Genomic DNA, 26,206 nt, shown 5'->3' on the forward strand with positions numbered 1-26,206 from the left:
TGTCAGAGAAAGTATTGGAGTCTTGTTATTTCTTGAAATTCCATTGTCACAGTTTGCAAAAATTATACACATAAATCAAACAATTCTATAGATACTTATATAATTAGAATTTTATATTTATTTTTTTTATCTTGGCATAATTGTAATCAGCTTTCAAAAGAGTAGTATTTTGTTATGGGTTGTAGAAATACCGATTATCTTTTTTTAGATTCGTACTATGAATTTTTCCTTAAGTGATTGCTTTGTTCACTAAAATAATAATAATAATAAATTTAAGTATTTTTAAAATAAAACAAACAAACCTTTCATTAATTCTTTTATTTTGAATTTTTGTGTGCTATTACATAAGGATTTTTAGCATATATTTATGAGAAATTTTTGACACTTTTATGTTACTTTTCATTTCTGCATAAATATCAATATTCCTGTTCTATTAGAAAATATCTCACATCAAACATAAATTTACATAATATAATCATTTAATTGCATAAATTCTTTAAAGCTTATATGTCTTTGATACCGTCGTTGATGTCGTTGGTAGTAGCATGTTTTAAAAAAAGCAAGATATTTTCAGTATTTTATTTGACACATATATTTTCTTTAGGAATGATATTTATAAAAACAATAATATTATTTTTGTCTGTAATGTCTTTGGACAACATGGATAAATGTTTATGTTTGATACCCGGATAATACCAAGTTTTTTTCTTTCTCGCAACTAGTAAGAATTCTTCAATGTTTGACAAATGTATGACATAATGTCTGCCACCTATTAGAACAAAAGATCATTTATTGCTAATGCTGACAATGACTATTGTAGTTATTATGGTTGTGTGTGCGTGTGTGCTATCTCATTCATACAATGAGATTTCAGAAAGTATAACGATTATAAGAATTATTTTTGTTTCCATTATTTTATTAGATTTATTAGGATAGCTTAGGTTTTAACCAAAAAAAAAAAAAAAAAAAATTGCAAGCGGATGTTAATTTAACGATGATTTTGAATTGTTTTAAATGAAAGGTTGAAAGTCGTGAGCTGCATGTTTTGCATTGCTTAAAAAGAAAAGGAAACATTTATTCAACAATGAAATGAATTAAATGTGTTTAACAGTAAGACAGACGTATTTATCATCATTCATAAAAATGTCCGAGGGGTCAAATGAAATGAAAAAAGAACCTTTGAAACGAATTTATCCAAAACGAATCCGAAAGCTGATAGATAACTTACTCTCCAAGTGACGTTGCCGCTTTCGTCTCCTGTTCCATTCGACGTTTTTTTTTAAAAAAAAGAAAAGAAAAGAACCATTTTATTACATTTTTTCTTCCTTCAGCTAACCAGCGTTTACCCTGTCAGATTTCCGAAAAGTTTTTGTTGCACTTCTGAAACCCATGCCTTTCTGGAAGCCTGGCCTGCAGAGCAAATTGATGCCGCTAGAAACCGGGGCTTATCAATTATTATTTTTTATGTTATTTTATTTTCACGTCTCTCATTCCCCCCTCTCTTTTAAAAGCAGAGTAAATGCATCTTCAAGCTCCGCCCCGTAAATTTGCGAAGCTTCCTATTTTTGTATTTTTTGTATTGATTGTATCCGCAGTGATTGACACTGATTGCAAATGATTGCCATCTTGGCTGGTGACTTTTCTTTATCTTTTGCACGGGCCCGTCTGGCAATCCCAGCAGCGGCAGAGGTGCACTTACAACCTTATTTGTTACATGTACGTCCTTCACAGGGTTCATTAATTTTGTATTTAATATCATTCCGACGGTTGTTCGTGATTCTTTTTATTGAGGCTGAGGAAGACATCTCAATTACAGATGAATTATCTGCAGGCCCTGCACGAAAAAGGGTTCTGCTTTCAAACACACACTCTGTTCACCCTTGCTTTTTGTTAAGTCGGTTCTTCGAAAAATAAAGGCTTTTTATTCGTGTGTATGTTTGAGGTGTTGTGTGCCGGAGAATTTGAGGACTTTCGCGTGACCAAATGTGTGCTTAAGTAAAGAGCTAATTAATATAATCAAAGATTTTCCGTGTAAATGAAACTGACAGATGGTCTTTTAAGAATGAGAAGTTGATCAATCGATTTGATAACATTCTTCTTGAAGTTTGACTTATATTGATAACCAAATGGAAGAGATGTATTTTAATAAAGATGTTGATACAAGAGTTGTCAAATTCGGAAAGGGTTGAAATACTGTGTAAAAGTTAATCTTATTATTTCTACGGTTATTATTTTCCCCTTATGATTAGTTAAATTCCGATGCTTTTTTTTAAATCTGTAGCATTGCAGAGACTGAAACCTTTATCTGTCCATGTAAATGCAAAACATGTTTTTGTAAATAATTATATACAGTTGAGACAAACTATAGAAAGTTACCATTCTCTTTTCATTACTTTTAGATAAGATTTGCTAATACAGTAATTAATTCACTTAACATTGTGTCTGGAAAGCTGTCTGGCAGTGAATCTTTATATAAATGGTACAATGTTTGAAATATAAATTTCTCTTTACGAAATTTCTCTCTCTCTTTCTCTCTTTTTTTAATTTTTTGTTTTCTAAGGGACTAAAATTTGAAATATATTTTGAAGTATCTGTAAAGTAATTTTTCCAATAGAAACGGACTTATTTTTCTGGATTCTTGTTACAGATTTTTTGCTAGTTCAACAAAGAATTTGCATCTAGTCAGAGAATGTGGCTAGTTTTATTGAAAGATTTCAATACAACTTGTCTACCTAATATAATTTAATCGTTTCATATATATTTAATTTTAATTATTTTGTTGCGTAATTGTTAGATTGGTCAAGTGAAGTAGACGTTATTAAAAGCAGTATATCATACAATTAAATAACTATTATAAACAATGTGTGCATCGCAAGGTCTTACATTTTAATTATTCATAGTAATAAGATCATTAGACTATATAGGAAATACCGTTGCTCTATATTGAGATTGAAATTATATTATTATTTCCTAATTGGTGACATTCAAATTTTGCTATTGTGATTAAATTTTATGATTCTCTTAAGTATCATATTTACTTGAAATATAACGATTGAGTATATAGCACTATCTGAACCAACGGTTCTACAACTGGCGAATGTCAAAATTATTATAACAAATTTCTAAAAAGAAATAATTTTACATTTAATGAATAAAATTAAAATTTAATTAATTTATATTAAAGCTGCCTTTTGTATCTATGGGAAATGTTAATTTAATTTCTAGCATTACAGCATTTTAATAAAAGAATTTAATGCTAATCATGGTTGAAAATACCCATTGTAGAAAACTTAAATGCAAAGTAAGGTGGCAGATTAGCTTAAACAATTAACTTCTGAAACGTGATCATATTTTTGAATTAAAATTTTCCTGGTATTCAGTTAGCTTCTTGAACTTTTAATTAAACGATTTCAGATTTGGTAATGTTAAAGTTAATACAAATTGTTTTAATTGCAGTAGTTTAGTAAGTACAATAGCAAGGTAAAGAAAGTAGAGCATTTGTGTTGAATAAAAACGGAATTAAATAGAATATATAATGATGTGAATACATTCTAGTTAACAATATAATGATTATAAAAGAGATAAATAAAAATAACAATCGCGGCGTTGCTTCCTGAAATGCTATTGTCTACACTTTAGATTCTTTTTATATTATTGATTCATGCTTATTGATTTTGGAAATATGATTGTTCATGCTGTTATAGATAACTGAATCATTGTTCATTATATACAACTGGTTTATTCATAAAATGTCGTGCTGAGTTACTTCAAACAACAACCAACTACACAGTTCTGGTTTTTATTATAAAGATGAATAGTGTGCCATACATTGTATTTGTTCAATGTAGTATCCATTTTTCGTATAGTATCTTTATCAGTAGCAAGATTTTAGACTGATGAAATTGTGTAGACTGATGAAATTTAGACTGATGAATTGTCTCAAAAAAAAAAAAAAAATGTATTTTTGATTTACTATGATATAAAAAAATGCATTTTAGAGATTTTGTCATACTTTAATATCTTGAAACATAGTTAACCGTCAGATCTATGTGTTTGTGTTTAACCACTCGACTGATTTATTTTCTCTACTTTCAAATTAAATGAAACTTTCCGTTTTTGAGGAAGTTTTGTTCTTTTGATTCAAATGGGAATCCATATAAAATACTTGAGATTTTCATCAGTTCCATGTCATTTTTGTATAGCATTATAACATCGATAAATACCTTAATTATTGTTTAAAAGAGTAAAAAGGAAATGAATCGATGCACACATGATATGCTGGCAAACCATTTGGATTAAGAGACATATTAAGAAAAAGTTTAAATAATTATAAAGACAAAATCGCAGAATAATAATTATATATTATTCCATAATATATCGCACAATATGTTATCGGTGCTGTACCTATTTCCCGACGATCTTTTCAAAATTTTGAATAGATATAGTTTATAAAATTTTTTTATTTGTTTGAATTTTTCATTTATTATGATACAGGAAATAAGAGGATAGAGATTTCATCCAACTTCAATATCCTGAAACAGAATGAACCGTCAGATCCATTGTCCTTAATAACTACTCATTGAATGGAGGATCGTGAGAAAAAAAATGAATGAAATATATTTCCGTGAAAAACTTGAAATAAATCGTAGAAAAATATACATGTTAGTTGCAAAACATTGTTATTACATTGCTGCTGCCTTCACTGATGTTTGAGGTTCGCCAATTACATCGGAAGACGAAAGTGTCTGAGCAGTATCAAAACCCGTTCAATGAAAGAAATCTTCAATTTCCTCTTCTTTATTTCATTCCCTCCCCCCTTTCTTTCTGTCTCTATCAAAACCACGGAAGCTGGGAGTAAATAAGTTCCGTATGACCGCTTACGGGCTGGCCAAAGAAAAGCGAAAAGTACGAGAAACAGGTATAAAAAATAAAAAGAGGAATGAGAGGGGAAAAAAGGGCGAAAGAATTAAAAAAATGAAAGTTTACGAACTCTTCATCGTATAGGACAAAGCTTTTTGAGTAATGTTTCGCGAGTACAACGTCCAAAGTCGTCGACCCACACAGCTAGTAAATCTGCCTCTCATTCGTGTGTACAGAGAAGCACATCAAAAAATGATTTAACCACACACGCGCTTTTGCGGATGAAAATAAACGATGAGTTTGTTCACGAACAAAAGATGGTTTTGGGTTATTACTTTTTTTTTTTTCCTTTCCCCTGTTTGCCAGGAACCTGTTTGGACCTTTATTTGAAAACAGAGGAAGGACGTAGAACCTGTTAGTTCTACATAATACAATATGAAAATTTTTTTGGATTGGTTTATTGTCAAAAGCGCCGCTGTCAGCGCTAAAAGTAACTAATGCTAAATATATATCATTTGAATTTTTTTTTTTACTTGTGGTGTTACATTTTTAAAAAAATTTAGTTTCAAATAGTTATTTCCGTTTTACTTTTTTTTGTGGACAGTGCTTTAAATATTTTAAACATTGTATAAAATTCGTGCCTTCTACGATGTTTAACATTGATAATTTTGTTTACTATAGAAATTTAATGAAGGATTTTAATTTAAGTTATTATTTTGTGAAATCCGAACTTTACTTTACTCGTAAATAATCTAATATATAAAAATGAATTTTTGTTTGTTAGTATTTTGTGTTCGTATTATCACGTTCGCTGCTGTACTGTTCATCCGTTTGCAATAAAACTTTGCCAATTTGATGCTTGAAAATTATCGAAGGTTATGGGCATAGTACAATTAATAAATCTAAAGTTATAAAAAATGAATAAATAATATTTATACTTCTCCTTTATATATCATTCAATTTCAGTCAATATATTCATTATCGACAAGAAAATAAAAATCATTCTTTCTATCTTTCCTAATTAAAGAAGATAGCTATTTCAAATTTCAAACGATATTTCCAAAATTATTTCTTCTACGGCAGCAACGTGCAAGGTACAAAAATAGAAATTTATTTTTATTTTTTGCCATTTTCTTTTTAAATTCTTTCTTTATACATCAATCTTTTTTGATATTTGACAGTTTCAACAGACTGAAACATTGGACAAAAGACCACTTTATTATTTTGTCACATGTGAATATTTTAAAATCAAGTAAGAAATTCGCAAAATTTGATTGACACTTTTTGAATTCAAATTTATTGTCTTAGCATTTTAATTTTTTATTAATATTTTACGTTATATAATTTTATCTATATAGGCTGATATGTACATATGTTGATATGATCAAATGATGTTAAACATTTATTTATATTATATATAACATTCATTTCGACAAGCAATATTGATATTCAAATCCAATTTTTCAAACGAATTTTATTTTTAATCAATTGAAGTTTTACTTGGATTCAGTTTTTAATTAGTTAAGTAATTTTTTAAAGTAAGGACAAGAAAAAAATGGATGCGATAAAATTGCTTTTAATGAAAACAAACTAAGTGCGTGGTAATGAATGTAAGCATTACAGTTGTGTTCAATAATTTCCTATTTTTCAATTTAATTAGATTAATCCTTTCTTCTCACACTCGAAAAAGCGATGCAATTAGTATTTATTTCGCAAATTATATCTCCTTATACAGCATATTTAGGATCTATTTTAATTTCAAATTGTAGTGAGAAAAATAAAATACCTACTGAATCTAAACGAATAATTTTATCCAAGTAAAAATTTACAGCTTTATTTACCCAAGATAATCCGATTAATTGCTTTCTGTTTCTGAATTAATGTAAATAATATTAATACTTAAATAAAAATTATTATGAATTACTCATTAATGAGGAAATATAATAAAGAGCTATAAGATTAAACTAAACCTCGTTTATTTATTTATTTGCTTTTTCTTTACTTTTGAATCTTTTTAATGTGGTTAAAGCTCTTTCTTTCTATTTGTAGCAAAGCTAGTCTACAAATTGCAATAAAAATAGCTACAACTTTAGTAATAAATTTGTATGCAACACTTTATTACTTCCGCGCAAGTCAAAGACCAGATACACTCTTCACAGCACTTATAATAAAATATTAAGTAATGACTTTTGAGCCTAAGTGCATAAAACTAGTAGAAAAGAACATGAAATGTTGCAGTTTGCGAAATGAGGAACTGAAAATACCAGTTTTAGGTAAAGTTCATAACATAATCCTGCCGCTAAAAGTTAGGGGCACGGATCTTAGAATAAATGTATGAATTATGTATAGTAAAAATGTTTACTTACTTTACATCTCAATATAGATTACATTTACGTGTATCCAATCTTCTCTCCTTGTTTTTAATCTTACATATGTATAATTTTATATTCGGTAATAAAATGGCTATAAAATCTTATATATGGATTATATATTTTTTATTATTAGTTTAAAGTCATGGGCTGTATTAAATCAGCATCCTATCTCAGAGAATGGAAATAAACAAATAATTTGTTTAGAAGTATTTAAAATCATAACTCAGCAATGCTTAAGAAATGCTGCACAGAAGAAAAAAAAAATCATAATTTTTAATGATAGCGTAACATTTAAAGGAAAGTTATTTCTATGACTAACATTTTTAAATTTATAAAAGTTTTTGAAACAAAGACACATATAACATACCTGAATACTGAAGTTACATATTCTAATGTTGGTAACATTAAATTATCCAAAATGTGTAAAGATTTTTTAATAGTTTCATAATTTCTATTGTTTGATCCATTTGGCACATTGTATGTTACTGTGATATTGCTGTAAAATATTCTTTATTGCTTGTACAGTGGGAATACTCAAACGCTTTTTGTTTTTTGATATGAATGAAATCTCTTTTTCTGAATTTACATTTGAACGAAATTCCTTTAAATTTTGATATTCTTGTCCTAAACATGTTGTTGTATGATGTTGATTCATCTGGTACGTATTCTGTGAAAACATTTTTGCATCATGCAGTTTATAACATGTCTAATTATATCACATGAAGGCAGTTTTTATAAATGGAGAAACTTTATTTTTCATCATTGCTTACTTAAAACCTCGGTGCAATCACCACATATTAAATAAAAGTTCAGAAGTTTTATCGTAACTTTTTAACAGAGACAAAACACGTGAATTAAAGATTTGGCGAAACTAAAATTTGTTTCCATTTCATTGTAATTATAATAAAAACAACGTTTCAAAACTTGTATGTTAAACTAATTTTCCAAAATCTATTGAGGTTAAAAAAAAATTGCAAGAAAATAAAACTAAAGTCTTTGATATGTTATTTTTCCAAACTTGAAAATAGTGCAAAAGTATGTTTTTTTCCCCCCAACAATATTCTCTAAAGCACTTGGAAAAAAAAAAACTTTTATCATTAAAAAAACATTTTTTAATCTCAATTTTGCGAATGACAAAAGTGGGCGTAAGGGATTTGTATAACGCAGTTTACAGGTAGTATTCCTGAAATATTCATGATATTCCTGAGAGATTCTGTTCAGTTACTTCAAGTAACTGAATAGAACCTATCTGTTCAGTTACTTTGGTACCTTGCTTCTTGTTTCATAGGAGCAAATTTGTAATGTGCAAGAAAAATGTTCTGTTACTTTACGTAACTGAACAGATTCCACCTGTTCAGTTCCTTTGGTATCTTACTTCTTTTTATGTGAGCAAATTTTTGATGTGCAAGAAACTTAGAAAATTTAAATATGGAATCCTCATGTATCTGAAAAAAATAATAATAAATATAAATTAGACTTTTTGTTTTATTAATATTTGAATTTTATTATGCAGGTTACGATTTGTAATTGTTTATACTTCATTTTATAAGATTATGATGCTGTATTTCTGACATGAATATATCTTTACTTCTATGGTAAACATGTTTTTTTTAATCGAGATATTTTCCTATATAGAATAAACATCTGAATGAAGGACCGACGTACACAGCTTCATTCCACTGACGGCAAAATGCGCACACAGAAAATCATAATTTTGATGTTACAACTAGATTCCCTAGCGACATGTGGCATTTTGTGATTTTATTCATCAATCGTAGATCACATGCTGAAATGTGAGAGCAGATGTAGCTAAGTTACGCAAGTGTTTTGCGTTAATGAAATGTTTTGACAAATTAGAATACGACATTTTGATACGATAATGGCAATATACTAGATAATAATAGATGAGTGCGATTTATTTTGAATAATTGATCATAAATTGTACGAAACGATATAGACGCAATCATTAATTGGCGGGAAATAGAGAATATTATTCAAATAGAGGTATCAGTTGTTTAAGTATCCTAGGAGACAAAGTACTCATGCGTGTCTAAAACATAAACTTTTTTTAACATCAACAAAACATTTACATTATTTAACATTTTTAAAACATCAAGCTTTTTTGTGAAACATAAAATTTCTAAAATCACGTTACATTACCCGATTAAAAAAAAAGTTCGCATATTATAAAGTTACTATATATTAATGGTTATTGCAATTTTAAAGTACTTTTAAATACTCATACATCGAAAACTCTGACAAATGAACAATGTTGCAGTCTCAGTAGCCAGGAAAACAAAACATATTTGGGTGAAATCTCGAAATTTATTTCCAATTATCAGGCACTATCTCATGTTCGGAATGGGTGGAGTGCCGTCATTGGTTGTTTCGAGATATTGAACTGAAACTCTACCGAATTTAATTGCACCGCCTTCGGCACTGAAAACATTGATTTGCTCTCCAGTGATTTATAGGATCTCATACCAAAATACTCGATTTCAAATTCAAGATACTAAATGTAATTTAGGATTTCAATTCAATATTTTTTGAGAGATGAATCATGATAATCTTTCTAGAATGACTTTAATAAATGTGGTTTGTCGAAGAAAAATCTAATATTTTATAGCAATTATATTAATATTTTATAATTATTTTAAAGAAAATGAACTTAAATAAACTTTGGGTTCCAAAAAAGAGCAGTTATCATGTATCAAATAAGATTCATATATTCAATGAATGATATTTATTTTGTATTTTATCAATAAGGAATAAGCAATGTTTAATATCTGATAAATTTAATTATATGAGAAGAAGAAACTTATGTTTAAGATCATCTGTGGATAAGACTATTTCAATAGTGATTGATTTCAATAGTTCAGTGATAATCAGTTAAGTAAAAATTGATACCATTAGCCAGGTGTGTTTTTTTCGTTAATCAATATCATTAAATACTAAAACGAATGCTTATCTATCGATATTCTATTTCTTCTCCAAATTAATATTTGTGATTATTTGAAAAACATCCTATTAAATCTTTCCATCAATGCGTAATAAATGAATAAAATTTTGAAAAAAAAAAAAAAAAATTCCAGGAAACAATGTAGATACTCCGACCTCAATGGATCAGTTACTTATTTTAAGATAATCAAATGAAATATATGAATTTACTATAATGCGAACTTCTCTTCAAATATCATTTGATATCAAAAATTAATCCACTGACTTGAAACTATTTTCCGTAATCAATATTTATTTCCTTTTTTTTTTTATAATCAATCATATTATATGAAATACTAATACACTGATTCGAAACTATTTTCCTAAATAATTATTTATTTCATTTTTTTAATCATCGATCATATTATCATTCCATATGAAATACTAATCCACTGACTTGAAACTAATTTTCTGAATCATTATTTATTTCATTTTTTTTTATCATCAATCATATTATCCTTCCATATGAAATACTAATCCACTGACTTGAAACTAATTTTCTGAATCATATTTATTTCATTTTTTTTATCATCAATCATATTATCATTCCCATATGAAATACTAATCTACTGATTTGAAACTAATTTTCTGAATCATTATTTATTTCATTTTTTTTATCATCAATCATATTATCATTTCATATGAAATACTAATCCGCTGATTTGAAACTATTTTTCTGAATCATTATTTATTTATTTTTTATCATCGATCCTATTATCATTTTACATGAAGTACTAATCCAATGATTTGAAATTAGTTTTCTGAATCCTTTTTTTTTCCCCTCGATCATATAATCATTTGATATGAAGCACTAATCCACGGATTTGAAACTATTCTCCTGAATCATTTTTTATTATTTTTTTTTATCATCGATCATATTATCATTTGATATGAGATACTAATCCACTGATTTGAAACTGTTTTCCTGAATCATTATTTATTACACTTTTTTATTTATGGCATATTGATTTGTAGTAAATGCCTCGCAAGTTAAAAAAAATTCTGTACGTACGAAAAAATGAACTCATATCTGTTTCTAAGCGGAGACAGATTTAGAAAACGTAAAGTTTCATGTTGTTTGGATCGCTTAAGTGCTTTATCGCTATTGGACTAATGGAGTTCCTTTCTTTTCAGGTCATCCATAAAGAAATTGCGCCGAATTTAGCAGTGTCATTATTCCCAGTAATTGAAAAGTAAGTGTCTTTTATCTTCATTTTAAAGGTCATTGATTTTCTTTGAGGAGAGAAAAAAGTCCGTAAAGAGGAGATGTCTTTAACGTTTTGTTGCATGATTTATTTATTTCCCTCTCTCTCATTCTTTTTTTCTTTTTGTATCATCTGTATTAAAGGTATATAATAGGAAATTGTTTCGTGAGCTAACTATTTCGTGAAAAATCTCTTTTTAGAATTCAAAATTTAATTTATTTCTCGGCAGTAGTTGTTGGACGTAACTTAAATATAAAAATAAATATAAATCCTTTAATAGTCAAAGCATTTTGTTTCTTTCGAAAAAAAAAATAAAAATAAAATATGTTTCTTCGTTTTTGTCGATTAACGTCGAGAAAATGATTTAAATTGTACTCAAAGAGTATTAAAATAAAGTCATTTCAAGAATTGTAAAGTTTCTTTACTTTCAGTTTGTATGGGGAAATGCATACTTATGTTTTTATGCATTACTTGCAAAACTGCCGGCGTCCTGGCATAGGGGTAGCGCGTCTTCCCCGTGTTCTGGTTCGAGTCCCGGTACGGGCATGGTTGTTCTTCCTCCGTTCTATCTGTGAGATGTGTGAATGTGCCCCCATGTAAAAAGGGGTTGTGCAAGCGAGTGAGATGTGTGAGTAGCTAAGACGTACTCTTGGCCCTAGTTGCCGCTACTAAAAACAAGAAACGCTCCCTTGGCTTAAAATCGCTGATTTCGTCAGCATGCTTGTCCATGGCAAGTGCCATTATAAACAACAACTTGCAAAAATAATATTTGAAAATATATATGGCATGGTGCATAAATAAAATTTGTTTAAGCTTTACTAGGGATATATTTAATTAAAATGTCATTTCATTTATACATGTAGTGGTTTACATTAGTATATTGAATTATTTTTGAAACTCATTATTTATTTATTTTTAAATGTAGTGGTTTACATTAGTTCGATTATTTTTGAAACTAATGATGATAAAACATTAATGGCCATTTATTCCACAACTAGAATGCACCTGAACTGACAGCTGGAATTGAATATACGAAGAAAGTTTCGGCTGTATCATTAAGTTCCATTAAATAGTCCCATTAATATAATCCGAATCTATATGAATATAACGGATATGCACGAATAGAAAACGTAATGGACCAGTGATTAGTTATAATTTTTTTAATGAAATTTTGCATTTAAAATTTAAGTGACTCGTTTCCCTGTTACTCGTATACGAACTTAAGAATATATTTATTACATTATTTCATTGTAGTCTTTTCTTATACAACATTCTACCCCCGGGGGGGGCACCTCGAAATGAGGATGAGAGGCTTCCGACATGGTGGTTGGATCTCGCCACGGTACACTAATAAGTGGGAGATCTGACTCCTCCCATCAATGACGGGACGCACTTCCTTCGGGTAGGGTTGTACCGTGGCCGGTGACGGCCCTTAGGACTCAACCACATTTCCCGCCAATGTTGCTGTTGCGGTGGTCCGGTCATTCATTTTTATGGTTTAAATCCGTGTGCCTTCGGGCGGGTTGGAGAGTTAGATGGTTGACTTATACAACATTTTAATTTCTATCAAGTTGTCATTGACGACAGAGTAGAAAATTGCGCTTAGGTATTACAATGACACATTTACATACATGGGAATGCACAAATCAAAAGACAACCATTCTCTCTTTACAGATTTGATTTCAAATTTCATCTGTATTTTAGAAGTTTAACAAAAGTACCAAATTTTATCTATTTGTCTCTTTTTGATTTCTGTTTACCGTGGTTATTTGCTTCGGGCACCTGGACAAGCAGATTTCTTGTGTACAATTTTTCCTTCAAAATTTGGTGCATTTACTAAATTTTATTCTTCTAACTGAAAATATTTTTCAGTTACCATGTCCACAATCAGACAGGCATAGTTAAATAAAAGATGTTTTGCGATCCCAGGATGATCTAAATCTTAGAAATTCGTCAAAATCTCGATGTTGAAGTTTTAGACGATTACATTACTTTTTCTTTGCATACTTCGCATACGAGAAAGTAGCCAGTAGGCGCAGTTTTAGCAGTCGGCCACAACAAATCCTGTCGATACTGCTACGTTCAGTGGTAGTGGGGTGGTCGGCTGTACGCAAGAAGTAGATGTAATTTCTCCGAAACTTCCCCTTTACTCTCCAGTAAATGACTTATCCCTCGCGCTCCCGTATAAAATTGTGGACTTTGGATAATGTCGCGAATGCCTTTCATAGCAGTGATTGACAATAATTATGAAACATATTTTTAGGTGTGAATCTAGTTTCTTAACCGAATCTCTTGTGCAAATATGTAACCTTTTTTTTCCGAATGACTGGAATAAAAATTTCATGCAGAACTACAGCTGTAGTCACAAGACCACATACTAAATTTTATTTATTTTATTTAAGTTATTGCATAATGAGTTATTTCGTTTACAGTATTCAAAATTACAGACAGCCAACTCTCCGACAGACTTGATTCGAAATTTCAAAAGAATCTACGTTTTAAGTGCTAAACCTGTGTGCCAAATTTTATTTATCTAGCTCTTTATATTTTGTAATTGCTTCAAGTTCATTTGCATTCAAAGAGCTAGCCAGGCAGGCAGAATGAATATATTTTGTTCAAAATTGGATAAAAATCTACAAATTGGATCTAAAATACATCTACCAAATTTCATCCTTCTAGTTCAAAGCATTTTTGAATTATGATTCATAGACAGACAGACATAATCCCCAAAATATGTCATTCGAATGCGGAGAGGTCTGAAGCGTAGAGATCAATCAAAATTTCGAGTTCGAATTTTTTGGAGATTACAGTACAATGAAACCTTTGCTTTCTGCGCATATTTAATTACGAAATATGACTTAATATAAATACAATATTTAGTAACTATGAACACGACTGAAATTTCTTGTATATGCCTCTAAAATTAAAAGTAAACAAAATGAAAATTTCGGAGCAGTTGTTTCGTTTTTGGGAATGAATTTCGTTTTGCATTTAAAATCAAGCTCCAAATACCAAGCTTGATTTTGGAGCTTGATATTTCGAGTGAGAGATTTGAGGGTTTTTTTTTTTTTTAATTTTTAAATTTTTTTATTTGTAAACGTCTACTTTAATATCCATATTGTCGTAATGGCCATAAACAAAAGACATTTAACGCATTTCAAAATGTTTTTTTGTGTGTGTGTGCGCGCACGTTGGAAGGTAAGATATCAAAATAATGAAAAGAAACAAAGAGCAAATACAAATGACTCAAATGTTCTAATGGCCATTCGTTTGGAAAAACCTGGTACTAATCAGAAATTACTTAATGTACCAGAAAAGAATGTGAAAAGTTTTCAGCGATACCGGAGTTATTTACGCCACACTGGCAGATCATTGCTGTTAACATTAATTTTATTGGACGAATTACTCCACCTATTCCAATAAATCACATTTCCTTCATACATCTAATTTTTTTTCTGTCTCTTTCTTAATTTCGAAACCTTTTACTGAATCCAATAAAAGGGGATATAAATATATCAGTATCCTCGTGTCCGAGAAGGTGAAAAAGATCGCGGGAAAAAAATAACAACATACATAATAATCTTACCAAGACTGAGGATTTTAATTTTCTTCCAATCAATTTCATAGTAGTCGTTTCAATTAATTGTATCATTTCTATATCGCGAAGTCTCTCATTCTTATTTTTTTCTTCCCGAAGAAAATATCTAGCAACTCATTAGCTGAGCGAACCACTTCATTTCATTTCATTTCCTCATGCGCCAGAAGGGAGCAGAAAGGGGAGGGGGGATTCTAATTTAGGCGGGAAAACGATAGCTAAGCCTAAACTGCCCAGAAATCAATAGTGTAACATAAAACCTAGCAAAACTTTTCTTCTGTTCGCCCCCCTCCTGTTCTTACTTTTCTTCCTTTTTTTTTTTTTTCTTATCCTTTTTGACTGTTTCTTTTATTATTTCTTTGTTCGAACCTATATCGTTCCTTGCGTACTGATAAATTTATTGCTAAGACTGCTGCTTTGTGATTCGCTTGGGGAAAGACGAAGCAAAAGAAAAAAAAAAAAAAAAAGAATTTGAGGAAGAGTAGAAAGGTACAAAGAAAAGCGTAAGAAGAAACGAAGGAAAGAAATAAAGAAGAAAATAATAAAATGAATATATGTATATGAAAGGAAGAAGAGATCCCCTCTGTGCAGTCGTTAAGAAACACGAAATCTATAACTTCCAGAAACGCTTGTGTCTGCGTTTAATAAAATTTTCATCTTAATACACGATTTAAATATTCATGCATTCGTGTCTTAAATAAAGAAGTAGAAGCTTAATTGGAAAGGAATACTTCTTAGTTTAATTCTCTTAATTTTGTATTGCGAACGTTTTCCTTTCCTTTCCGTTTTCTTGCTGTTTTTGCCGAAGATGATCGAGGAATGTTATCGGCTTGTTTAAAAAGTTTCTATTAGAATTTATTAAAATGAAATGAGATGACGAGCAGTTTCTATTATTGCTTAAAGGATTTCAGTGTTTTCTTTTTTTAAAGCCCCCTAAAGTTGCCTCGAGACATTTTAAAAAAATCGTGCTTTGATTTATTCAGCTGAAAATGCTTACGCTTAAATATGTTATGTTTTGAAAAAAAGTATTATTTATTTTAAAAAAATGAATATAATTCTAAAGCATAACATCAAGGAAAATAAAATATTGAAGGACCGAATATTCAATTATTTCTTATCTCTTTAATAGCCTGCTTATTTACTTGCGATATATTTTTAGTAGGTATTACATGAAATTTATCTGTCGCTATTTGCTTTCTTGCATACCAAGTACACGCAAATTATTATCATCATCAGGGAATCTGACCTCAAAATTTCGACGAGTTTTAGGTTTTAGACCTCAATATCCATAAAATTATTTTTGGTGTTCTCTTGTATTTGAATATTCAAATTCAAAAAACACACTTGAAAAATGGGTGAAATGATGGTATTTATTTCTTGTATTGAATTCGTATATCAATCAGTATCTAATTTGCCACTGGAATATAGTAGCTTCTCTAGAACATTGGACCTCTTGCATTAAACTACATAAAGAAAATTCTTCTGAAAATGATGCTTGTTCAAGGGAAACATATTAGTTTTTAATCATTTCTATTATTTATCTGCTCTTTGACCTTCTTATCGAAGAAAACTTTTTACATTATTTGATTATTGCATTTAGAAATGCCACCTTGTCATACGGTCAGAAATATGAGCACCTTCATTTAACTGCAAATTGTCTTGACTATTGTTATAAATAAGTGCTTATAAAATGATGTGGTTCTTAGTAAGGCAGTCGTTAAAAATTAAAAACAAAGTTACTTACTTATAACAATAGGTTTAAAATAGTTATCCTATTACATTTTTACGAAACATTTTCAACCAAAAACATTTTTCTTACTATTTTCTATCACTCGAGCAAAATGTTTTGAAAGTTCTACTAGTTTTAATATTTTTCAAAATATCTCTAAACTTTTAAAATTGCGTTCAAATTACATTAATAATGGCCCTTTCTTATATATATATATAAGAAAAGGGAAGAAAAATGAAGGAATTATAAAGAAATTATATGAATTGATCGATTATTTTTTATATATATTATATTTATATTGTGGTTACTTTTTGATCGATGGCTATTAACCAATGAGATCAATTTATTATTAAAGACCAATTATGAATTTTTATATGAAGATTCATGTTTATATGTTGTATTTTGCTGGAAGTTTTATTATTTATCTTTCAAGCGTAAGTTGGTAATATTTTTTTTTAATAAAATGCAATCTGTAGTCATTTTGTTTTTATTTTTTTTAAATGATATGTGGATTTTGAGCTATATTTCATCATTTTTTATATCGCCATTCTTTGATAGATATTTGGAACTAAACCTCTTATTTAAACGTCCACGAAGCTTCTAACAGTTCGAATCTCAGGTAAGGCCCCATTAAAAGACTTCTCAGGCACAGGAAGGGCTTACGCTCGCCCCAGACAGGACAGGAAAATGAATAATTCAGGGAACACGATGCGGTAGCTCCATCCAGACTGCCCCATGTGTGGCCTGACAGAGGATAAACATCAATTTCTGAACGTAATATCATGTGACTTATCCAATCGAATCCGTTCTGTAATCTAACCGGGACGCCCGGCTTCCTTGTTATCCGATGCTTATGCGAAGATATTGCCCAGGGCGGATAAACATCCGCATCATTTGATCCGCCTGGCCAAACAGTTATCCTATTTGTGAAACCTTGTTGCAGTGGCCCCGGCTTCTATGGGGAAAAACTGTCACTCTTTCCTGCTGCTGCCGCCTTGTGTTTTTATGGCGGGATAAAAGGAAGGAAGCTCGTATTATTAGGGCATATCGGAAGAAGCTTAAATTTTTGTGGCTTTAATAAAACAACCGATTCTCTTTTTGAAGATAGGAATGAGAGAGGTTCCTCTTTTTTATTTTTTGATTTCTATCATTTTTTTTTTTCGTGGAAAAGGAGATTAAATAGAGTAACATGAGGACTGACTAAGCCATATGCGAAGTCTTTCTAATAAAAGTTTTTACGAAAATCATTCAAAAAGTTAATACGTGCTTTCTTTTATTTCACTTTTTTTTTGTGTGTATGTAAAAATCTGGGTTTAAACTTGTGTTATAAGAGGATTAAACAGCTATTAAGTGTGCGAAGTTCTTTATTGTAAAATTTTTTTTGGATGTTTAAATAATTAAAAAAATTTTTTTTTTATAATTGTTTGTTTTGATTGCAGATTGTTTAAATATTTCAGCAAACTGTTTTTGTTTTTGTAATAAAATATTGATAAAAAGTGTCCATTGCAATGCAGAAATAAATGAAATAAAAATGAATTTAAAAAAAATCTTTGAAATTCGAATTTTTCCAGCCATTTCTTACAGAGTAAGTAATACTTGACATAGCTGAACATGAGATGGAGAAAGATGTGGATTTTATTTTCAAGATGTAGATACTTATATACTTTTAGCCAAATTATTCAAAACTTGATTGTCTGATATCTGTTTGACAACGAATTACTCACACCAGTCTGGCTAATTGTTGGAAATGCACCTGGTTTTCTACAAACGAAACACAAATGAGGGCCACTTTCATCTGAAAAGCACTTTTTTCTTAATATGGGAACTAAGTGAGGTTATTGAGGTGCTCTTGCGTCTATTTGTCGCATAGAAGATATTGCAATCCCTCATTAACATAAGGCTTTAATTTATGGTGCATTGAATCAAATACAGTAAGATTTGTCATACACAACTGCATGTTTTTACAACTAACTCATAGGACGAAAGTGGCATTTCTATAAAGTCTTCTTTCCTATACTAAAGGTTCGTAGGTTAGAGACGCAATTCCTTTAAATATACACTGTGAGTCAGGTACATTTAAAATGAGTTAAATTAAAATTCTTGCAAAAGTGATGTGAAAATTCTGAAAGATTAGGTAAATGGCATCGTCATATGATTATAAAATTAAGTTGTCAGTTTCCAGTTAACAGTGACCAGCTTCAAATTGGGAAACCAGTATAAATAAGCATTCAACCCCTATGGTCCATTTGTCTCTCGAATTTGCATATGCATATGCATAGTCCTTCTATTGATTGTATTCTTCAAAAGTTTACGCCCTCATGTTTAAATGCATAATTATGACATTTACAGAACCAATTACAGGCGAACTAATATTATACCATCCAGCTCGACTATGATGTCCTTATGAAATGAACTTAATGCATAGTTGGACTGAAATGGCTCAAATATAAAATAATTTCCCTATTGAGTTCATGTGTTCCATTAAACAACGCAATAATTATTTTGGTCCAAACTAATGCATAAATTCAATAGCGAATTCTGGTAATCAAATATTCGTTGCTGATAGAACTCCTTCAGCATCTGGATGCAAAGAGAAGTTTCAATATTTGAGATTATTTTTATCGATAATTTACTACGAGCGTTAGAAATAAATTTTATTGGATTCACTTATTTTAAACTTTTTTTTTTAATGCAAACTTGGTATTATTTTTCTTTGAACTTTAAATATCACAAATAATGAAATGTCACCCAGTACGAAAAATCTTATAAGTCTTTTCAAAGATGCCAGTAATCACTTAGTGGGCAAAATTGGTGACATCTTTTAAGATTATAAATTCATTTGAACGAAAAAAAAAAAAAAAAAGAGTCAAGAACCTTACGGGTAAAAAAATCATCCTCATTCATTGAAAAGAAAAAAATAATAGAAAAGAAAAGAAATTCTTTTAAGTACGATTAGAGTGTCAAGAATAAAAAGAGATGCAGCTACGCCAAGAATACTTTCATTCTTTTGATGACTCTCCATTTTGCACATTGATAACTTATCTTGGCTAAGGATAAGGTTGTCAAAAGGGAAAAGAGCTTAACACTCCAAGAAGGATAACTAGAGATAAAAAAAAAAAAAAAAATGTGATGAGAGAAAGGTGAAGATTGTGGAAAAAGACGGAAATGTAATGACGTCACATTTACCGTGGCGTTGAATCACCGGATAGTTTTCCGGAATTCTCATGCTCCCTGCACAATTTTTCTAGAATTCTGGAAGTTTTTTTCTCTCCCCCCCTCCTCCCTCTTCATATTATTATTTTTATACTGTGGCGATAAAATACGAACATCCGTTCTCTAATGAATTCGTGGAAATTCTCTGTCGTTCTTTTCAGAATCGAAATAAACGATTAGGAATAAAAGGAGAATAAAAAAAAAAAAAAAATGATGAAAAAGTAGAAAAAAATTAGTGAATTGTGGAAGGGGGAAAATTCGTTATATATATATATATATATATAAAAGAGAAGGAAATATCAGAGAAGGGTTTGGGGAGATTTTTTTTCTAGGGACACGGTGTGCTGTGTAATAGCTATTTTCTAAATTGGTTCGGGAGGTGAAAAAAAAAAGTTATTATTTTTTTCCTTGCCCTTCCATTACATATCTCCCTATATGTGCTCCAGCAAAAACTTCATCTTTCTGATCATTTCTTGTTTTTCAATCGATTTGAGATTTGACATTTCAAAGACAGAAATTTTAAATTTTTTTTTCGTATTTACTTGTGGGTCAGATTTAATTTCTTCCATCTAAGTTTTGAAAAGAAAAGCTTGTAAAGCGATCGAAGGAGAATTTTTTGTTCTTTTTTGATAATGATAACACAATGAAAAAAAAAAAGCTGACAGAAGTTTCAAATTTGTGAAAGATAATGAATTTTCAAAAGGAATTCGATTAATTTTTTTGGGTATAAAATACGGTAGAGTTTTGATTAAAGCTTAATGTCAAACCTGATTCAAATGGTCATCAGTTCTAGTCCAGTTAATTTTATATACTCTTTTTTTTTTTTTTTTTTTTTTACTAATATTGTTTTTACTATATTCAGCCTCAGATGGGGGGGGGATCCTTGGAATGTCATTTACTATTTTCCTTTTAAAGTTAACCTATAACTCACTTTAGCTTTTTATCGACAAAATTAAAGTGTTCTTTTTAAATTACCATGGCTGTATTTTTATTTTTAGTATAATTTAAAAATAAGCATTAAAATTTCTTTTGTATCATTGTTGGGTTATTTTGTTAAGTTACTGTGCTAAATTCACAATAAGTCACAAATAAGTTACTGTGCTAAAATAATAATAATAATAATTTTTAAAAAAATCTGTGTTGCCTTTTCTTACGTTAACGATTTTAGATACTGGAATGTTAAAATTTACTTGCCATATGCATGCAAATATGACATTGTAGTAGAACTGAAGTTGGTGGAGTGTAAACCAATAAAATTCACGAATGTAAAACTTTGCTAGTTCTGTATTAATTTTCAAAGTTCTTATTAAAATTGTGAAAAAAATTTAGTAAAAAAAAAAAATGAAATTTTGCCTCTTTGAATTAGATACGTTTCCTTTTTATCCAAATAAACCAAAAGCAATGAAAAATTAACAAAGAACGAGTGATGATATTTTGATATTATTTGATCTATGGATAACTTGCAGAAACGAATTTTAATTTTAGTCAATGATTGGTGAAGTTTGTCGTACGAAGAAATTAACGTAATGCCTTATCATCTAATATGTGCTTAATGTATTTAAAGGGACTGGAATCTTTGAGCGAAATTTAGTTTAGGAGCTGATATTCTAAACAATAAAATATTATTTCATGGAGATTTTTTTTTCATTGTCGTAAGTTGCATGGAAACATGTAGTCCATCATTTACCTATTATGTGGTCTGTCTACAAGTGCTATCGACTGGAATTGTTATTAATTATAGTTGGTTTTTGAACCATCAGCAATTAATCGGAGGTTTTTCAACATAGTAGCTTTCTGCAAAAATATCGTTTGTATCTATATATGGTGATAAAAAGCATCATAAATAAGATCTACATATTCTCAAGTTTGCATTAACCATTTTTTTATTTTTCGGACATAGTTAAAAATGGACGATTAGATGATTATTTACCGTAGCAAATTTTTTATTATCCTTCCAAATTGCAACTTGGTATTCCTTTTTTTGACGCATGAAAACGAATAAATTCAACAAATCCCTACTAGTGAATTAATTTGTGAATTAATCGTACTCAGTTATGGCTAAGTCACACGAACTGTACAATGTCCTTTTCGCCGAGAAGATCCAGCATTATACTCTGTACGGGGTTGCATTCAAGCGAAGGTATAAAAAAACATATTTTATGTCTCTTTTTATTACGATTCGTGACGTGTTTGGTAGAAGGTAATAAGTTTTATAACACCGACCTTTTCATGGCATTCTCTGCTTAGAATAACATTATGCCTTTTATGCCTTGTATTTCGAATTGAAATGTATCTGGTTTATCGCTTTGGCGTGTTGTATTATGCAGATACTAATGATGAAGTATATATTGAAGATTTGTACAGTTTTTTCCGCTTGCTTTTTATGGCTCATGATAATGTTCATTGAAAAAGGAGTCCTAAGCGCCTCACCACAAAGGATTGGAGAATGGACAAGCCATCATTCTGGCCTACCCTATAGAATCTCATTCTATGGACTTCTGGTTAAGGATGCACACACTTAGCTCGGCTTCGATTAAGCCGTTGGAAAATTGCTTCGTGGGTTGTAAAATTACGTAATTATTAAATCATGCTTCTTAATTGGTGAACAAGCCCGCTCTAACAAGCCGTGCCCAGGTGGTTTGTCTGGAAGTGATAACGTCCTGCAATTTCGAAACCACTTCTCTGGTCCGGTGGATTCTCTGAATGTGAACATTTTTTATTGGATTTCTATTAACGTTTTTGTGCGCATCGGAACATCTGAATTTCATATTACATTTTTATTTTAACGTTCTTTTATTATTTTCAGACGCCTCCTATGAATTGGAAATGAATTAGTTATAGATAATACAACATTAAACGAATGAAAGACAAGTAATAAAAAGTCGGTAATGGAAATTGCTGCTTGTTAGAAGTGTTCGTTTCCTAAGAGAATAGGACTTGATTCTAATTTGAATATTTTCAGCTCTTAAAAAAAACACCCAATTAAAAAAGGACAACCAAAGTAGAAGAAGAGAAAAAGAAAGAAGATATTTTGCTTAACGGATTCAAATAGTTTTCCTAGATATTTTCCCAGTTTTTTTTTTTTAATTGAAATATGGTTTTTGAAATCATGTTTATCTAATAAATAGTTATTATTAGTTGTGATGTTTTTTTCCCCTTCTTTTTTTTTTTTTTTTTTTTTTTTGCATTAGATAAATAGTTATTATTAGTTATGATGTTTTTTCCCCTTCTTTTTTTTTGCATTTAGTAATGTATTTCATAAGGTATTTAAATTGAAGAATTTGAAAAAATAACAAAAATGATTAAAATAAACTAACTGATCATAACGAGCAGGAACTAGAAAAAAGGCCCTGGACAATGATAAAGAATTTGATTCAGATTTTTCGCTTTTCGATTTCAATGTACAAATGTAGAATTCAATACAAGATTTTTTTTTTTTTTTTTTAATATAAACGTTTTAACAACCCTAAGGAATGTCATGTTTGCTTGCTATATTGTCTTTAAAGATGCTTCTTGGTATGTTGTATTTAGTATAGATAATCTTTTTCATTTTTTAATAGACCTTACCGCAGTCACGCGAAGATTTTCTTTTATTCGAAATGCTTTTAGAGTGCATAATTATCAAGCCAACAGAAATGTCTTTAAAAAAAATATTGTTTAATTGTATGGAGTAGTATTTAAAAGTTAAATATAAACTTATGATTAGAGAATTAAGTTATCTATATGAAAATCCAGGATTGAATCTATATGAATCCAGAATTATCTTATTCATTTGATAATGAACATTCATCATGGAAGCGAAGCAGGATTAACTTCCCAACCCCCGCCACTAAAAAAAATGAATATTTTAATAATTCATTGAACATTTTCAATGTATGCAATAGTTTAAAATTAATTTACTTAGATGTGACTTCTGGCATTGTTTTGTACTTAATTTAGAATTTCGTATGGATAAAATTATCTAATGAATGTATGACTGTTTCAAAGATTGTTAGTTTAATTGTCAAATCTTTTAAAGTTAACTAGCAGAGTAAAATTACAAAAATAAGATATTTCGATATTTTAATTGAAATGGTCATTAGTATACATATACAAAGCCTTAATAATCCAAAAATTATTTGAGTCTTCGGAAATCGATTTAATGAATGCAGAGACTTGCGCTGTTCTGAAAGCCAGAGGCTATATTGCTTATTTGGAGATCGGTAAAATTGTTCCGTTATTGAATTTCTGTAGTGGTAACTTTTGTGAACTAAACTTTTCAAACTGATATTTAAAGTTAATGTATTTAAAAAATTACTATGCACTATGGCTTATATGAATTATGTATGTATATAAACAACATATGTTGTGAAACATCATTTATACGCTTCTTTTGTATGTCGTTATAATATAGTGTCGATTCATTCGTCCTTTCATTTCCTGTTATTTGTACATTTCTACCGTTTTGAAACGGCCTTAGTGGCATATATATATATATATATATATATATATATATATATATATATATATATATATATATGAAAAATTTAGTTTTTGTAATTCGTCAACTAGCGACTTTGTCCTAGCCCTAAGGTTTCTGCTTCGGTTTAGTTTTGTGTGGTTTATTGGCTCAAAAGCCATATTTGGCTATACTGAGCTATTTTCTGCTTCGGAATACGGCAATATTTTCTTACTTATTTCTGCAATGTTTACTATACTTACTGCAATATTTCTGCTTCGGAATTTAAGATCATATGTAGCTTTTATGTTTGCCGGGTTGGTGACTCAGTTGTCATCCGATCATGGCTCAGAAAAATATAGATTCCTTTTCAAATTAATTCTTTTTACTGCATATGAGTATGCTGCTGCGTCTAAAGTAAATTAAAATGAAAACTCCAAATATATATAAAAAATTAATTTATGGACGGATAATAATAATAAAGGGGGTTAGGAAATCCTACATTGTATCCATCAGCCTAAACCTGGTTTCGAATGGAATGAATGCCTTCTGAAACAAAACGTCTTTCGTCTAGGTGCTCTAACCTTCCCCATTCGTTACACCACTCTCACTCCGAATTGTTTGTGTGTGTTTGACGCGAGTGAGGTTTGCGTCTTCCTCTCGCACTAATGGACGGTTTAGAGACCTGGGTAATGGGTCTGGGAAAATGCAGAACAAAACAGCAAAAGGAAAAGAAAACAGCAGAGCCGTGTTCCTTTTTCTGTCTTGCCTTTCCCCTTGTATCTTCTCCTGTGGGGTGAAAAAGTGGCCTGATGTACAGTTCGTGCAATTAGGCTTAATGGCTGGGGAGGGAGAAGCCATGCCACTTTCTCGCCCGACCTTTCTTCTGGTTGGGCGGGATCGTTTGAGGGGAGGGGGAGGTGTTGAGGCTGGAGGGGGACAGGTAAACATTGAGGTAGCTCAAAGGCTTTGTGTAGATGAAAAATGTGTCAGTCGAAGGCTTGTTTTTTAGGAATTAATTTTGTTTATGCAGTTTAAGATGATTTCAATGAGAGCCGTTTAGGAAAAGATGCCGTTCGAGTCAGGATTTTGATGTCTAAGAAAACGTAATTGAATAAATGTGTCTGTTTTTGCTTTCCTTGTCCTTTATAGATTTAAAGCAAGACTATTATAATATTTTGCTTTAATGGCTATTGTGACGTTTTTTTTTTTTTTTTTTTTTTTTCTTATTAGATAACTTTGAGTTTATCATTTCAGTGATTCTATCTACACTTAACAATAATGTGGGTTTCATAATTTAGTTGATTAATTATTTTTCTTGAAAAATTTTAACTGATAGGTATTCGTAAGTTATTTATAACAGTTTTTCTTCTTGTTATTATTTCTGAGAGATATACGTAATATCTTCCACGACCAGTAAATATTTCATAAAAGCAATGATTTGGTTGTAATATAGTTTTTAATTCTCATTTCGTACAATTATTTATTTTATTTAAAAAATGCGATTCTATAACAAGAACATAATTATTAATGATCCTAACATTTTATTTTTGCATTTCCCCCAAAATTTCGTAGCTCAAATTTCAGCTTTTATACATTGGAATTTTGTTTCAGATTTATTATTTTTATAGTCATGTAGCGCCCTCTGTTGGAAGAATTAATATCTGCCTATCATATTCTAACAGAGCTTTGCAATTGAATTTAACAGGTTTTTTTACTGTAATACAATTTTCAAACACAAAATATGTAAACAAAATTCTTCTACAAACTTTTACAGACCTGCAAATGGAAAATTGT

At 29.9% G+C, this 26,206-nt stretch overlaps 1 protein-coding gene across 4 annotated transcripts in view; it reads left to right on the forward strand.

The window, feature by feature from the left end:
• The window catches only part of LOC129987846 (toll-like receptor Tollo), a 307,447-nt gene that overhangs the window by 75,830 nt on the left and 205,411 nt on the right, over positions 1 to 26,206 (forward strand). For all 4 annotated transcript variants that reach the window (XR_008785606.1, XR_008785608.1, XR_008785617.1 and 1 more), the window contains one exon: positions 11,364 to 11,422. The gene's annotated coding sequence lies outside the window, so the exon portion shown is untranslated. The remainder of the gene's footprint in view (positions 1 to 11,363; positions 11,423 to 26,206) is intronic.

This window comes from Argiope bruennichi, chromosome 1, assembly GCF_947563725.1.
Source record: "Argiope bruennichi chromosome 1, qqArgBrue1.1, whole genome shotgun sequence".
In the NCBI taxonomy this organism is placed as follows: Eukaryota; Metazoa; Arthropoda; class Arachnida; order Araneae; family Araneidae; genus Argiope; species Argiope bruennichi.